Source organism: Triturus cristatus, chromosome 11 (genome assembly GCF_964204655.1).
Source record: "Triturus cristatus chromosome 11, aTriCri1.1, whole genome shotgun sequence".
NCBI lineage: Eukaryota > Metazoa > Chordata > Amphibia > Caudata > Salamandridae > Triturus > Triturus cristatus.
This window is the reverse complement of record NC_140594.1, coordinates 1,139,872,219-1,139,888,059: the sequence shown is the minus strand read 5'-3', so window position 1 is coordinate 1,139,888,059 and position 15,841 is coordinate 1,139,872,219. Positions and strand designations below refer to the sequence as shown.

The 15,841-nt window shown below is 44.7% G+C and overlaps 6 non-coding genes across 6 annotated transcripts; all 6 read right to left on the bottom strand.

Annotated features, from left to right (window-relative positions):
• Positions 1 to 3,456: 3,456 nt before the first annotated feature.
• Positions 3,457 to 3,528, bottom strand: TRNAG-CCC (transfer RNA glycine (anticodon CCC)). The gene has a single exon. It is a non-coding gene; the product is annotated as a tRNA-Gly (tRNA).
• Positions 3,529 to 5,043: 1,515 nt separating this feature from the next.
• TRNAG-CCC (transfer RNA glycine (anticodon CCC)) lies at positions 5,044 to 5,115 on the bottom strand. Its single transcript has one exon. It is a non-coding gene; the product is annotated as a tRNA-Gly (tRNA).
• Positions 5,116 to 6,632: 1,517 nt separating this feature from the next.
• On the bottom strand, positions 6,633 to 6,704 carry TRNAG-CCC (transfer RNA glycine (anticodon CCC)). Its single transcript has one exon. It is a non-coding gene; the product is annotated as a tRNA-Gly (tRNA).
• Positions 6,705 to 8,219: 1,515 nt separating this feature from the next.
• On the bottom strand, positions 8,220 to 8,291 carry TRNAG-CCC (transfer RNA glycine (anticodon CCC)). Its single transcript has one exon. It is a non-coding gene; the product is annotated as a tRNA-Gly (tRNA).
• Positions 8,292 to 9,808: 1,517 nt separating this feature from the next.
• Positions 9,809 to 9,880, bottom strand: TRNAG-CCC (transfer RNA glycine (anticodon CCC)). Its single transcript has one exon. It is a non-coding gene; the product is annotated as a tRNA-Gly (tRNA).
• Positions 9,881 to 11,385: 1,505 nt separating this feature from the next.
• Positions 11,386 to 11,457, bottom strand: TRNAG-CCC (transfer RNA glycine (anticodon CCC)). The gene has a single exon. It is a non-coding gene; the product is annotated as a tRNA-Gly (tRNA).
• Positions 11,458 to 15,841: the final 4,384 nt, after the last annotated feature.

The following is a 15,841-nucleotide window of genomic DNA, read 5'->3' as shown; positions in this document are numbered from 1 at the left end:
TTTAATATAGAGATGCTATAGTTAGAATGTCTGGTCGGGGTTCAGCCCTTTCATTGTCTACCGCCCGCAACATATTTATTACCAGCACATGTGAGTGGTGACTCTGCTTTTTGGAAAATAGCATCTAATAGGACAATGAATTTAGCAGATGGGGCGATCGAGATGCCTGCCTAAGTATTTCATTTTTTTTTAAATTTAACGTCTGATTAATCTGTTCATGATATTTCCGTTTTGTGACATGTTGCATTAAAACAAATCCTGCTTGGAGAACATATAAAAATTTGCACTGCATTGGCTGGGAATCGAACCCGGGTCAACTGCTTGGGAAGCAGCTATGCTCACCACTATACCACCAACGCCCTATGATGTGGTTGCTCTCGGTTCTAAAGATTACAACCCCGAGTTCAATGACTATCTTGCACCAGTTTCAATGGTGCATTTGGTTTAGATACCAACATGAAAAGCAGTAGAAAGTTTCTTGTAGAGGGTAAGGAACTGGGGATTGAAACCAAGGCCAAATCTGTGCAGAAGAGAAGAAATGGAAAGCAGTAGTACAAATAGTGGAAATGAACATATTTAGGCAGCATTGGAAGCAAAGCAGCGAAGAGAAAGAGAGTGCCTTCCATGAAATGCCCAGGAGAATGATAAGAGCAGAACGAAAAGGCAAGAATGACATTCAAAGCATGCCCAGAAAAACGTGTGACGGTCCCACCAGTCATTTATGCTTATAATTGGGTATCTTTACTTTCAAAGTATGGGGTTGATCCTTTGGCGATCACTCTCTTGTATTTCAGCAGAGACAGATAGTTGAGAAGTCTTTTCTCACATAGCTAGCACAAGCCTGCGCTTTTCCTTGCTGGTAGCGTGGAAATGACAGATTGGTTCTCAGAAGAAAAAACAAGAAATATTATAGCAGAGGATGGTTTCGATCCATCGACCTCTGGGTTATGGGCCCAGCACGCTTCCGCTGCGCCACTCTGCTCCCTTGTAAAAGTGTTCTCTTTATGCAGAGGAGGAGCTTTCAGCGAAGTGGCGAGGGATTGGTGGGTCTCGCTCCTCATTTGCCTAAGCATGCTGCAATGTATGCTGGGTGCAGAAAATCTTCATCTTCTCGTCTCACAGTCAGTCATAACTGAAAGTGCAGACCCTCTTGGGAACTAGCAGTTTCAGGCCTTTACCAAGATAGCAGCTCTCTAACCCTCTCCTCTCTCTTTGATCCTAGCGCTAGCATGCTCAGGATTTGATTTTAACTGGGAGCCAGAGATCTACCCGGTGAGGGGAGGCTTTTGAGCGTTTGGGAGCGTTTGGGACGTGAGGACGTTGGACAGGAAATGTTGCCATCTTGAAATACCCAACCTTCCTGCTGTCGTGAGAGGCTCTTTCCATGGACATCTGCCTCTTGGAGTCCTCTCAACTTGCTCTCTGATATAACATTTTGTGAGCTGCAGTTACATCCGATGGCTACAAGGTGGCGCTGCATTCAGGTGAGAGAACAAGTGTGCACAAAATCGTTGGGGACTTTTGCCAGATTCATCGGTGGATCTTGCCTACTTTTATTCACATGCTAGATATTGCCTAGAAATGCTTTTTAATATAGAGATGCTAGAATTAGAATGTCTGGTCGGCCCTTTCATTGTCTACCGCCCGCAACATATTTATTACCAGCACATGTGAGTGGTGATTCTGCTTTTTGGAAAATAGCATCTAATAGGACAATGAATTTAGCAGATGGGGCGATCGAGATGCCTGCCTAAGTATTTCATTTTTTTTGTAATTTAACGTCTGATTAATCTGTTCATGATATTTCCGTTTTGTGACATGTTGCATTAAAACATATCCTGCTTGGAGAACATATACAAATTTGCACTGCATTGGCTGGGAATCGAACCCGGGTCAACTGCTTGGGAAGCAGCTATGCTCACCACTATACCACCAACGCCCTATGATGTGGTTGCTCTCGGTTCTAAAGATTACAACCCCGAGTTCAATGACTATCTTGCACCAGTTTCAATGGTGCATTTGGTTTAGATACCAACATGAAAAGCAGTAGAAAGTTTCTTGTAGAGGGTAAGGAACTGGGGATTGAAACCAAGGCCAAATCTGTGCAGAAGAGAAGAAATGGAAAGCAGTAGTACAAATAGTGGAAATGAACATATTTAGGCAGCATTGGAAGCAAAGCAGCGAAGAGAAAGAGAGTGCCTTCCATGAAATGCCCAGGAGAATGATAAGAGCAGAACGAAAAGGCAAGAATGACATTCAAAGCATGCCCAGAAAAACGTGTGACGGTCCCACCAGTCATTTATGCTTATAATTGGGTATCTTTAATTTCAAAGTATGGGGTTGATCCTTTGGCGATCACTCTCTTGTATTTCAGCAGAGACAGATAGTTGAGAAGTCTTTTCTCACATAGCTAGCACAAGCCTGCGCTTTTCCTTGCTGGTAGCGTGGAAATGACAGATTGGTTCTCAGAAGAAAAAACAAGAAATATTATAGCAGAGGATGGTTTCGATCCATCGACCTCTGGGTTATGGGCCCAGCACGCTTCCGCTGCGCCACTCTGCTCCCTTGTAAAAGTGTTCTCTTTATGCAGAGGAGGAGCTTTCAGCGAAGTGGCGAGGGATTGGTGGGTCTCGCTCCTCATTTGCCTAAGCATGCTGCAATGTATGCTGGGTGCAGAAAATCTTCATCTTCTCGTCTCACAGTCAGTCATAACTGAAAGTGCAGACCCTCTTGGGAACTAGCAGTTTCAGGCCTTTACCAAGATAGCAGCTCTCTAACCCTCTCCTCTCTCTTTGATCCTAGCGCTAGCATGCTCAGGATTTGATTTTAACTGGGAGCCAGAGATCTACCCGGTGAGGGCTTGCCCGGTGTGAGGCTTTTGAGCGTTTGGGACGTGAGGACGTTGGACAGGAAATGTTGCCATCTTGAAATACCCAACCTTCCTGCTGTCGTGAGAGGCTCTTTCCATGGACATCTGCCTCTTGGAGTCCTCTCAACTTGCTCTCTGATATAACATTTTGTGAGCTGCAGTTACATCCGATGGCTACAAGGTGGCGCTGCATTCAGGTGAGAGAACAAGTGTGCACAAAATCGTTGGGGACTTTTGCCAGATTCATCGGTGGATCTTGCCTACTTTTATTCACATGCTAGATATTGCCTAGAAATGCTTTTTAATATAGAGATGCTAGAGTTAGAATGTCTGGTCGGGGTTCAGCCCTTTCATTGTCTACCGCCCGCAACATATTTATTACCAGCACATGTGAGTGGTGACTCTGCTTTTTGGAAAATAGCATGTAATAGGACAATGAATGTAGCAGATGGGGCGATCGAGATGCCTGCCTAAGTATTTCATTTTTTTTTTAATTTAACGTCTGATTAATCTGTTCATGATATTTCCGTTTTGTGACATGTTGCATTAAAACAAATCCTGCTTGGAGAACATATAAAAATTTGCACTGCATTGGCCGGGAATCGAACCCGGGTCAACTGCTTGGGAAGCAGCTATGCTCACCACTATACCACCAACGCCCTATGATGTGGTTGCTCTCGGTTCTAAAGATTACAATCCCGAGTTCAATGACTATCTTGCACCAGTTCAATGGTGCATTTGGTTTAGATACCAACATGAAAAGCAGTAGAAAGTTTCTTGTAGAGGGTAAGGAACTGGGGATTGAAACCAAGGCCAAATCTGTGCAGAAGAGAAGAAATGGAAAGCAGTAGTACAAATAGTGGAAATGAACATATTTAGGCAGCATTGGAAGCAAAGCAGCGAAGAGAAAGAGAGTGCCTTCCATGAAATGCCCAGGAGAATGATAAGAGCAGAACGAAAAGGCAAGAATGACATTCAAAGCATGCCCAGAAAAACGTGTGACGGTCCCACCAGTCATTTATGCTTATAATTGGGTATCTTTACTTTCAAAGTATGGGGTTGATCCTTTGGCGATCACTCTCTTGTATTTCAGCAGAGACAGATAGTTGAGAAGTCTTTTCTCACATAGCTAGCACAAGCCTGCGCTTTTCCTTGCTGGTAGCGTGGAAATGACAGATTGGTCCTCAGAAGAAAAAACAAGAAATATTATAGCAGAGGATGGTTTCGATCCATCGACCTCTGGGTTATGGGCCCAGCACGCTTCCGCTGCACCACTCTGCTCCCTTGTAAAAGTGTTTTCTTTATGCAGATGAGGAGCTTTCAGCGAAGTGGCGAGGGATTGGTGGGTCTCGCTCCTCATTTGCCTAAGCATGCTGCAATGTATGCTGGGAGCAGAAAATCTTCATCTTCTCGTCTCACAGTCAGTCATAACTGAAAGTGCAGACCCTCTTGGGAACTAGCAGTTTCAGGCCTTTACCAAGATAGCAGCTCTCTAACCCTCTCCTCTCTCTTTGATCCTAGCGCTAGCATGCTCAGGATTAGATTTTAACTGGGAGCCAGAGATCTACCCGGTGAGGGCGAGGCTTTTGAGCGTTTGGGAGCGTTCGGGACGTGAGGACGTTGGACAGGAAATGTTGCCATCTTGAAATACCCAACCTTCCTGCTGTCGTGAGAGACTCTTTCCATGGACATCTGCCTCTTGGAGTCCTCTCAACTTGCTCTCTGATATAACATTTTGTGAGCTGCAGTTACATCCGATGGCTACAAGGTGGAGCTGCATTCAGGTGAGAGAACAAGTGTGCACAAAATCGTTGGGGACTTTTGCCAGATTCATCGGTGGATCTTGCCTACTTTTATTCACATGCTAGATATTGCCTAGAAATGCTTTTTAATATAGAGATGCTAGAGTTAGAATGTCTGGTCGGGGTTCAGCCCTTTCATTGTCTACCGCCCGCAACATATTTATTACCAGCACATGTGAGTGGTGACTCTGCTTTTTGGAAAATAGCGTCTAATAGGACAATTAATGTAGCAGATGGGGCGATCGAGGTGCCTGCCTAAGTATTTCATTTTTTTTTTAATTTAACGTCTGATTAATCTGTTCATGATATTTCCGTTTTGTGACATGTTGCATTAAAACAAATCCTGCTTGGAGAACATATAAAAAGTTGCACTGCATTGGCCGGGAATCGAACCCGGGTCAACTGCTTGGGAAGCAGCTATGCTCACCACTATACCACCAACGCCCTATGATGTGGGTGCTCTCGGTTCTAAAGATTACAACCCCGAGTTCAATGACTATCTTGCACCAGTTTCAATGGTGCATTTGGTTTAGATACCAACATGAAAAGCAGTAGAAAGTTTCTTGTAGAGGGTAAGGAACTGGGGATTGAAACCAAGGCCAAATCTGTGCAGAAGAGAAGAAATGGAAAGCAGTAGTACAAATAGTGGAAATGAACATATTTAGGCAGCATTGGAAGCAAAGCAGCGAAGAGAAAGAGAGTGCCTTCCATGAAATGCCCAGGAGAATGATAAGAGCAGAACGAAAAGGCAAGAATGACATTCAAAGCATGCCCAGAAAAACGTGTGACGGTCCCACCAGTCATTTATGCTTATAATTGGGTATCTTTACTTTCAAAGTATGGGGTTGATCCTTTGGCGATCACTCTCTTGTATTTCAGCAGAGACAGATAGTTGAGAAGTCTTTTCTCACATAGCTAGCACAAGCCTGCGCTTTTCCTTGCTGGTAGCGTGGAAATGACAGATTGGTCCTCAGAAGAAAAAACAAGAAATATTATAGCAGAGGATGGTTTCGATCCATCGACCTCTGGGTTATGGGCCCAGCACGCTTCCGCTGCGCCACTCTGCTCCCTTGTAAAAGTGTTTTCTTTATGCAGATGAGGAGCTTTCAGCGAAGTGGCGAGGGATTGGTGGGTCTCGCTCCTCATTTGCCTAAGCATGCTGCAATGTATGCTGGGAGCAGAAAATCTTCATCTTCTCGTCTCACAGTCAGTCATAACTGAAAGTGCAGACCCTCTTGGGAACTAGCAGTTTCAGGCCTTTACCAAGATAGCAGCTCTCTAACCCTCTCCTCTCTCTTTGATCCTAGCGCTAGCATGCTCAGGATTTGATTTTAACTGGGAGCCAGAGATCTACCCGGTGAGGGCTTGCCCGGTGTGAGGCTTTTGAGCGTTTGGGACGTGAGGACGTTGGACAGGAAATGTTGCCATCTTGAAATACCCAACCTTCCTGCTGTCGTGAGAGGCTCTTTCCATGGACATCTGCCTCTTGGAGTCCTCTCAACTTGCTCTCTGATATAACATTTTGTGAGCTGCAGTTACATCCGATGGCTACAAGGTGGCGCTGCATTCAGGTGAGAGAACAAGTGTGCACAAAATCGTTGGGGACTTTTGCCAGATTCATCGGTGGATCTTGCCTACTTTTATTCACATGCTAGATATTGCCTAGAAATGCTTTTTAATATAGAGATGCTAGAGTTAGAATGTCTGGTCGGGGTTCAGCCCTTTCATTGTCTACCGCCCGCAACATATTTATTACCAGCACATGTGAGTGGTGACTCTGCTTTTTGGAAAATAGCATGTAATAGGACAATGAATGTAGCAGATGGGGCGATCGAGATGCCTGCCTAAGTATTTCATTTTTTTTTTAATTTAACGTCTGATTAATCTGTTCATGATATTTCCGTTTTGTGACATGTTGCATTAAAACAAATCCTGCTTGGAGAACATATAAAAATTTGCACTGCATTGGCCGGGAATCGAACCCGGGTCAACTGCTTGGGAAGCAGCTATGCTCACCACTATACCACCAACGCCCTATGATGTGGTTGCTCTCGGTTCTAAAGATTACAACCCCGAGTTCAATGACTATCTTGCACCAGTTCAATGGTGCATTTGGTTTAGATACCAACATGAAAAGCAGTAGAAAGTTTCTTGTAGAGGGTAAGGAACTGGGGATTGAAACCAAGGCCAAATCTGTGCAGAAGAGAAGAAATGGAAAGCAGTAGTACAAATAGTGGAAATGAACATATTTAGGCAGCATTGGAAGCAAAGCAGCGAAGAGAAAGAGAGTGCCTTCCATGAAATGCCCAGGAGAATGATAAGAGCAGAACGAAAAGGCAAGAATGACATTCAAAGCATGCCCAGAAAAACGTGTGACGGTCCCACCAGTCATTTATGCTTATAATTGGGTATCTTTACTTTCAAAGTATGGGGTTGATCCTTTGGCGATCACTCTCTTGTATTTCAGCAGAGACAGATAGTTGAGAAGTCTTTTCTCACATAGCTAGCACAAGCCTGCGCTTTTCCTTGCTGGTAGCGTGGAAATGACAGATTGGTCCTCAGAAGAAAAAACAAGAAATATTATAGCAGAGGATGGTTTCGATCCATCGACCTCTGGGTTATGGGCCCAGCACGCTTCCGCTGCACCACTCTGCTCCCTTGTGAAAGTGTTTTCTTTATGCAGATGAGGAGCTTTCAGCGAAGTGGCGAGGGATTGGTGGGTCTCGCTCCTCATTTGCCTAAGCATGCTGCAATGTATGCTGGGAGCAGAAAATCTTCATCTTCTCGTCTCACAGTCAGTCATAACTGAAAGTGCAGACCCTCTTGGGAACTAGCAGTTTCAGGCCTTTACCAAGATAGCAGCTCTCTAACCCTCTCCTCTCTCTTTGATCCTAGCGCTAGCATGCTCAGGATTAGATTTTAACTGGGAGCCAGAGATCTACCCGGTGAGGGCGAGGCTTTTGAGCGTTTGGGAGCGTTCGGGACGTGAGGACGTTGGACAGGAAATGTTGCCATTTTGAAATACCCAACCTTCCTGCTGTCGTGAGAGACTCTTTCCATGGACATCTGCCTCTTGGAGTCCTCTCAACTTGCTCTCTGATATAACATTTTGTGAGCTGCAGTTACATCCGATGGCTACAAGGTGGAGCTGCATTCAGGTGAGAGAACAAGTGTGCACAAAATCGTTGGGGACTTTTGCCAGATTCATCGGTGGATCTTGCCTACTTTTATTCACATGCTAGATATTGCCTAGAAATGCTTTTTAATATAGAGATGCTAGAGTTAGAATGTCTGGTCGGGGTTCAGCCCTTTCATTGTCTACCGCCCGCAACATATTTATTACCAGCACATGTGAGTGGTGACTCTGCTTTTTGGAAAATAGCGTCTAATAGGACAATTAATGTAGCAGATGGGGCGATCGAGGTGCCTGCCTAAGTATTTCATTTTTTTTTTAATTTAACGTCTGATTAATCTGTTCATGATATTTCCGTTTTGTGACATGTTGCATTAAAACAAATCCTGCTTGGAGAACATATAAAAAGTTGCACTGCATTGGCCGGGAATCGAACCCGGGTCAACTGCTTGGGAAGCAGCTATGCTCACCACTATACCACCAACGCCCTATGATGTGGGTGCTCTCGGTTCTAAAGATTACAACCCCGAGTTCAATGACTATCTTGCACCAGTTTCAATGGTGCATTTGGTTTAGATACCAACATGAAAAGCAGTAGAAAGTTTCTTGTAGAGGGTAAGGAACTGGGGATTGAAACCAAGGCCAAATCTGTGCAGAAGAGAAGAAATGGAAAGCAGTAGTACAAATAGTGGAAATGAACATATTTAGGCAGCATTGGAAGCAAAGCAGCGAAGAGAAAGAGAGTGCCTTCCATGAAATGCCCAGGAGAATGATAAGAGCAGAACGAAAAGGCAAGAATGACATTCAAAGCATGCCCAGAAAAACGTGTGACGGTCCCACCAGTCATTTATGCTTATAATTGGGTATCTTTACTTTCAAAGTATGGGGTTGATCCTTTGGCGATCACTCTCTTGTATTTCAGCAGAGACAGATAGTTGAGAAGTCTTTTCTCACATAGCTAGCACAAGCCTGCGCTTTTCCTTGCTGGTAGCGTGGAAATGACAGATTGGTCCTCAGAAGAAAAAACAAGAAATATTATAGCAGAGGATGGTTTCGATCCATCGACCTCTGGGTTATGGGCCCAGCACGCTTCCGCTGCGCCACTCTGCTCCCTTGTAAAAGTGTTTTCTTTATGCAGATGAGGAGCTTTCAGCGAAGTGGCGAGGGATTGGTGGGTCTCGCTCCTCATTTGCCTAAGCATGCTGCAATGTATGCTGGGAGCAGAAAATCTTCATCTTCTCGTCTCACAGTCAGTCATAACTGAAAGTGCAGACCCTCTTGGGAACTAGCAGTTTCAGGCCTTTACCAAGATAGCAGCTCTCTAACCCTCTCCTCTCTCTTTGATCCTAGCGCTAGCATGCTCAGGATTTGATTTTAACTGGGAGCCAGAGATCTACCCGGTGAGGGCTTGCCCGGTGTGAGGCTTTTGAGCGTTTGGGACGTGAGGACGTTGGACAGGAAATGTTGCCATCTTGAAATACCCAACCTTCCTGCTGTCGTGAGAGGGTCTTTCCATGGACATCTGCCTCTTGGAGTCCTCTCAACTTGCTCTCTGATATAACATTTTGTGAGCTGCAGTTACATCCGATGGCTACAAGGTGGCGCTGCATTCAGGTGAGAGAACAAGTGTGCACAAAATCGTTGGGGACTTTTGCCAGATTCATCGGTGGATCTTGCCTACTTTTATTCACATGCTAGATATTGCCTAGAAATGCTTTTTAATATAGAGATGCTAGAGTTAGAATGTCTGGTCGGGGTTCAGCCCTTTCATTGTCTACCGCCCGCAACATATTTATTACCAGCACATGTGAGTGGTGACTCTGCTTTTTGGAAAATAGCATGTAATAGGACAATGAATGTAGCAGATGGGGCGATCGAGATGCCTGCCTAAGTATTTCATTTTTTTTTTAATTTAACGTCTGATTAATCTGTTCATGATATTTCCGTTTTGTGACATGTTGCATTAAAACAAATCCTGCTTGGAGAACATATAAAAATTTGCACTGCATTGGCCGGGAATCGAACCCGGGTCAACTGCTTGGGAAGCAGCTATGCTCACCACTATACCACCAACGCCCTATGATGTGGTTGCTCTCGGTTCTAAAGATTACAACCCCGAGTTCAATGACTATCTTGCACCAGTTCAATGGTGCATTTGGTTTAGATACCAACATGAAAAGCAGTAGAAAGTTTCTTGTAGAGGGTAAGGAACTGGGGATTGAAACCAAGGCCAAATCTGTGCAGAAGAGAAGAAATGGAAAGCAGTAGTACAAATAGTGGAAATGAACATATTTAGGCAGCATTGGAAGCAAAGCAGCGAAGAGAAAGAGAGTGCCTTCCATGAAATGCCCAGGAGAATGATAAGAGCAGAACGAAAAGGCAAGAATGACATTCAAAGCATGCCCAGAAAAACGTGTGACGGTCCCACCAGTCATTTATGCTTATAATTGGGTATCTTTACTTTCAAAGTATGGGGTTGATCCTTTGGCGATCACTCTCTTGTATTTCAGCAGAGACAGATAGTTGAGAAGTCTTTTCTCACATAGCTAGCACAAGCCTGCGCTTTTCCTTGCTGGTAGCGTGGAAATGACAGATTGGTCCTCAGAAGAAAAAACAAGAAATATTATAGCAGAGGATGGTTTCGATCCATCGACCTCTGGGTTATGGGCCCAGCACGCTTCCGCTGCGCCACTCTGCTCCCTTGTAAAAGTGTTTTCTTTATGCAGATGAGGAGCTTTCAGCGAAGTGGCGAGGGATTGGTGGGTCTCGCTCCTCATTTGCCTAAGCATGCTGCAATGTATGCTGGGAGCAGAAAATCTTCATCTTCTCGTCTCACAGTCAGTCATAACTGAAAGTGCAGACCCTCTTGGGAACTAGCAGTTTCAGGCCTTTACCAAGATAGCAGCTCTCTAACCCTCTCCTCTCTCTTTGATCCTAGCGCTAGCATGCTCAGGATTTGATTTTAACTGGGAGCCAGAGATCTACCCGGTGAGGGCGAGGCTTTTGAGCGTTTGGGACGTGAGGACGTTGGACAGGAAATGTTGCCATCTTGAAATACCCAACCTTCCTGCTGTCGTGAGAGGCTCTTTCCATGGACATCTGCCTCTTGGAGTCCTCTCAACTTGCTCTCTGATATAACATTTTGTGAGCTGCAGTTACATCCGATGGCTACAAGGTGGCGCTGCATTCAGGTGAGAGAACAAGTGTGCACAAAATCGTTGGGGACTTTTGCCAGATTCATCGGTGGATCTTGCCTACTTTTATTCACATGCTAGATATTGCCTAGAAATGCTTTTTAATATAGAGATGCTAGAGTTAGAATGTCTGGTCGGGGTTCAGCCCTTTCATTGTCTACCGCCCGCAACATATTTATTACCAGCACATGTGAGTGGTGACTCTGCTTTTTGGAAAATAGCATGTAATAGGACAATGAATGTAGCAGATGGGGCGATCGAGATGCCTGCCTAAGTATTTCATTTTTTTTTTAATTTAATGTCTGATTAATCTGTTCATGATATTTCCGTTTTGTGACATGTTGCATTAAAACAAATCCTGCTTGGAGAACATATAAAAATTTGCACTGCATTGGCCGGGAATCGAACCCGGGTCAACTGCTTGGGAAGCAGCTATGCTCACCACTATACCACCAATGCCCTATGATGTGGTTGCTCTCGGTTCTAAAGATTACAACCCCGAGTTCAATGACTATCTTGCACCAGTTCAATGGTGCATTTGGTTTAGATACCAACATGAAAAGCAGTAGAAAGTTTCTTGTAGAGGGTAAGGAACTGGGGATTGAAACCAAGGCCAAATCTGTGCAGAAGAGAAGAAATGGAAAGCAGTAGTACAAATAGTGGAAATGAACATATTTAGGCAGCATTGGAAGCAAAGCAGCGAAGAGAAAGAGAGTGCCTTCCATGAAATGCCCAGAAGAATGATAAGAGCAGAACGAAAAGGCAAGAATGACATTCAAAGCATGCCCAGAAAAACGTGTGACGGTCCCACCAGTCATTTATGCTTATAATTGGGTATCTTTACTTTCAAAGTATGGGGTTGATCCTTTGGCGATCACTCTCTTGAATTTCAGCAGAGACAGATAGTTGAGAAGTCTTTTCTCACATAGCTAGCACAAGCCTGCGCTTTTCCTTGCTGGTAGCGTGGAAATGACAGATTGGTCCTCAGAAGAAAAAACAAGAAATATTATAGCAGAGGATGGTTTCGATCCATCGACCTCTGGGTTATGGGCCCAGCACGCTTCCGCTGCACCACTCTGCTCCCTTGTAAAAGTGTTTTCTTTATGCAGATGAGGAGCTTTCAGCGAAGTGGCGAGGGATTGGTGGGTCTCGCTCCTCATTTGCCTAAGCATGCTGCAATGTATGCTGGGAGCAGAAAATCTTCATCTTCTCGTCTCACAGTCAGTCATAACTGAAAGTGCAGACCCTCTTGGGAACTAGCAGTTTCAGGCCTTTACCAAGATAGCAGCTCTCTAACCCTCTCCTCTCTCTTTGATCCTAGCGCTAGCATGCTCAGGATTTGATTTTAACTGGGAGCCAGAGATCTACCCGGTGAGGGCTTGCCCGGTGTGAGGCTTTTGAGCGTTTGGGAGCGTTCGGGACGTGAGGACGTTGGACAGGAAATGTTGCCATCTTGAAATACCCAACCTTCCTGCTGTCGTGAGAGACTCTTTCCATGGACATCTGCCTCTTGGAGTCCTCTCAACTTGCTCTCTGATATAACATTTTGTGAGCTGCAGTTACATCCGATGGCTACAAGGTGGAGCTGCATTCAGGTGAGAGAACAAGTGTGCACAAAATCGTTGGGGACTTTTGCCAGATTCATCGGTGGATCTTGCCTACTTTTATTCACATGCTAGATATTGCCTAGAAATGCTTTTTAATATAGAGATGCTAGAGTTAGAATGTCTGGTCGGGGTTCAGCCCTTTCATTGTCTACCGCCCGCAACATATTTATTACCAGCACATGTGAGTGGTGACTCTGCTTTTTGGAAAATAGCATCTAATAGGACAATGAATGTAGCAGATGGGGTGATCGAGATGCCTGCCTAAGTATTTCATTTTTTTTTTAATTTAACGTCTGATTAATCTGTTCATGATATTTCCGTTTTGTGACATGTTGCATTAAAACAAATCCTGCTTGGAGAACATATAAAAATTTGCACTGCATTGGCCGGGAATCGAACCCGGGTCAACTGCTTGGGAAGCAACTATGCTCACCACTATACCACCAACACCCTATGATGTGGTTGCTCTTGGTTCTAAAGATTACAACCCCGAGTTCAATGACTATCTTGCACCAGTTTCAATGGTGCATTTGGTTTAGATACCAACATGAAAAGCAGTAGAAAGTTTCTTGTAGAGGGTAAGGAACTGGGGATTGAAACCAAGGCCAAATCTGTGCAGAAGAGAAGAAATGGAAAGCAGTAGTACAAATAGTGGAAATGAACATATTTACGCAGCATTGGAAGCAAAGCAGCGAAGAGAAAGAGAGTGCCTTCCATGAAATGCCCAGGAGAATGATAAGAGCAGAACGAAAAGGCAAGAATGACATTCAAAGCATGCCCAGAAAAACGTGTGACGATCCCACCGGTCATTTATGCTTATAATTGGGTATCTTTACTTTCAAAGTATGGGGTTGATCCTTTGGCGATCACTCTCTTGTATTTCAGCAGAGACAGATAGTTGAGAAGTCTTTTCTCACATAGCTAGCACAAGCCTGCGCTTTTCCTTGCTGGTAGCGTGGAAATGACAGATTGGTTCTCAGAAGAAAAAACAAGAAATATTATAGCAGAGGATGGTTTCGATCCATCGACCTCTGGGTTATGGGCCCAGCACGCTTCCGCTGCGCCACTCTGCTCCCTTGTAAAAGTGTTCTCTTTATGCAGAGGAGGAGCTTTCAGCGAAGTGGCGAGGGATTGGTGGGTCTCGCTCCTCATTTGCCTAAGCATGCTGCAATGTATGCTGGGTGCAGAAAATCTTCATCTTCTCGTCTCACAGTCAGCCATAACTGAAAGTGCAGACCCTCTTGGGAACTAGCAGTTTCAGGCCTTTACCAAGATAGCAGCTCTCTAACCCTCTCCTCTCTCTTTGATCCTAGCGCTAGCATGCTCAGGATTTGATTTTAACTGGGAGCCAGAGATCTACCCGGTGAGGGGAGGCTTTTGAGCGTTTGGGACGTGAGGACGTTGGACAGGAAATGTTCCCATCTTGAAATATCCAACCTTCCTGCTGTCGTGAGAGGCTCTTTCCATGGACATCTGCCTCTTGGAGTCCTCTCAACTTGCTCTCTGATATAACATTTTGTGAGCTGCAGTTACATCCGATGGCTACAAGGTGGCGCTGCATTCAGGTGAGAGAACAAGTGTGCACAAAATCGTTGGGGACTTTTGCCAGATTCATCGGTGGATCTTGCCTACTTTTATTCACATGCTAGATATTGCCTAGAAATGCTTTTTAATATAGAGATGCTATAGTTAGAATGTCTGGTCGGGGTTCAGCCCTTTCATTGTCTACCGCCCGCAACATATTTATTACCAGCACATGTGAGTGGTGACTCTGCTTTTTGGAAAATAGCATCTAATAGGACAATGAATTTAGCAGATGGGGCGATCGAGATGCCTGCCTAAGTATTTCATTTTTTTAAAAATTTAACGTCTGATTAATCTGTTCATGATATTTCCGTTTTGTGACATGTTGCATTAAAACAAATCCTGCTTGGAGAACATATAAAAATTTGCACTGCATTGGCTGGGAATCGAACCCGGGTCAACTGCTTGGGAAGCAGCTATGCTCACCACTATACCACCAACGCCCTATGATGTGGTTGCTCTCGGTTCTAAAGATTACAACCCCGAGTTCAATGACTATCTTGCACCAGTTTCAATGGTGCATTTGGTTTAGATACCAACATGAAAAGCAGTAGAAAGTTTCTTGTAGAGGGTAAGGAACTGGGGATTGAAACCAAGGCCAAATCTGTGCAGAAGAGAAGAAATGGAAAGCAGTAGTACAAATAGTGGAAACGAACATATTTAGGCAGCATTGGAAGCAAAGCAGCGAAGAGAAAGAGAGTGCCTTCCATGAAATGCCCAGGAGAATGATAAGAGCAGAACGAAAAGGCAAGAATGACATTCAATGCATGCCCAGAAAAACGTGTGACGGTCCCACCAGTCATTTATGCTTATAATTGGGTATCTTTACTTTCAAAGTATGGGGTTGATCCTTTGGCGATCACTCTCTTGTATTTCAGCAGAGACAGATAGTTGAGAAGTCTTTTCTCACATAGCTAGCACAAGCCTGCGCTTTTCCTTGCTGGTAGCGTGGAAATGACAGATTGGTTCTCAGAAGAAAAAACAAGAAATATTATAGCAGAGGATGGTTTCGATCCATCGACCTCTGGGTTATGGGCCCAGCACGCTTCCGCTGCGCCACTCTGCTCCCTTGTAAAAGTGTTCTCTTTATGCAGAGGAGGAGCTTTCAGCGAAGTGGCGAGGGATTGGTGGGTCTCGCTCCTCATTTGCCTAAGCATGCTGCAATGTATGCTGGGTGCAGAAAATCTTCATCTTCTCGTCTCACAGTCAGTCATAACTGAAAGTGCAGACCCTCTTGGGAACTAGCAGTTTCAGGCCTTTACCAAGATAGCAGCTCTCTAACCCTCTCCTCTCTCTTTGATCCTAGCGCTAGCATGCTCAGGATTTGATTTTAACTGGGAGCCAGAGATCTACCCGGTGAGGGCGAGGCTTTTGAGCGTTTGGGAGCGTTCGGGACGTGAGGACATTGGACAGGAAATGTTGCCATCTTGAAATATCCAACCTTCCTGCTGTCGTGAGAGGCTCTTTGCATGGACATCTGCCTCTTGGAGTCCTCTCAACTTGCTCTCTGATATAACATTTTGTGAGCTGCAGTTACATCCGATGGCTACAAGGTGGCGCTGCATTCAGGTGAGAGAACAAGTGTGCACAAAATCGTTGGGGACTTTTGCCAGATTCATCGGTGGATCTTGCCTACTTTTATTCACATGCTA